Below are 1,391 nucleotides of genomic sequence, written 5' to 3'. Positions count from 1 at the left end.
GGCTGACCACCGGTAAGTCCCAGACTGGGTAGGCGGCATAGGGTAGTGTACCTAACAAACTAAACTAAACTGTAAAAGTCCTTATAAGGTAAAACTAACACTAAACTGTTTACGAAAAAGGCACTTAAGAGGCTAACAGTCTTCAAATACTTGAAAGGCTACCATAAAGAAGAGGGGAAGCACCTTTTCTCTCTTGCTGCAAAGAGGAGGATACAGACCAATTGCTTGAAGTTGCAGCAAAGTAAGTTTAGATTGGATATTGGGAAAAACTGATTCACTGTTAGAACGGTGAAGCAGTGGAATAGACTGCCTAGGGAATTTGTGGAATCTCCATCATTGCAGGTGTTCAAGAAGAAGTTGGACAAGCATTGGTCAGGGATGATCGAGGAGTAGCTATGCCTATGCTTTACTGGATATTTCTATGTTTCTGGGCTTTGCTGGTTGCCACATGGGGTCAGAAAGGAATTTTTTTCCCTTCCTGCTGCTACACATCAGAATTTGGGGGCTTTGTTTTCTTCCTCAGAAACATTGGATATTGGCTGCAGCCAAAGCTGGGGATTGTGATGGGGCATGCCAGTGTTCCTGCTGGGACTTTAACCAGTAGGTTCCTGCCTAGAGAGTCTTGCGCCTCTGCTTAGGCTAAACCAATCACCGTATTTGGGGTCAGGAAGGAATTTTATTCCATGGTCAGATTGGTACAGACTGACTGTGAGGCGTTTTGCATTCCTCTGTAGCAGAGGGCATGGGTGTCTTAAGCATATTTTTAACAGTCCTCATAGCATGACAGTGGCTGTTGTTGTCTCCCTGTTTTCCCTGTGGCAGGTTAATGTGTTATGTCTTGAGGTTGTCAGGGTTGACTGTAGTTTTACGAATAGGTTGGACAATGGATTTCTATAGGATGGTTTGGATAGGGATGCTGCTGCTTCTGGCAGGGAGTTAGACTAGGTAACTTCTGGACATCCCTTCCAGCTCTACTTTTTGTCTATATGTGGGTCTCTACTACTATGACCCACTACTATGTCTACTGTGGCGTAGACACCCACACAGTCAAATGGGTCGCCAACTGGCTGGAGGGCCGCACCCAGAGGGTGGTAGTGGATGGGTCCTTCTCAGCCTGGAAGGACGTGGGCAGTGGGGTCCCGCAGGGCTCAGTCCTCAGGCCCGCACTGTTCAACATCTTCATCAGTGATTTGGATGAGGGGGTAAAAAACACCCTGTTCAAATTTGCTGATGACACTAAGATGTGGGGGGACGTGGGCACACTAGAAGGAAGCAACAGGCTACAATCTGACCTAGACAGGTTACAAGGGTGGGCGGATAAGAATAGGATGGGTTTCAACACAGACAAGTGCAAGGTGATGCACCTGGGGAGGAACAACCGGCACCATACC

Source organism: Gavialis gangeticus, unplaced genomic scaffold (genome assembly GCF_001723915.1).
Source record: "Gavialis gangeticus isolate Ggan-Ray unplaced genomic scaffold, GavGan_comp1, whole genome shotgun sequence".
In the NCBI taxonomy this organism is placed as follows: Eukaryota; Metazoa; Chordata; order Crocodylia; family Gavialidae; genus Gavialis; species Gavialis gangeticus.
The sequence above is the reverse complement of the archived record's forward strand: the minus strand, read 5'-3'. Positions refer to the sequence as shown.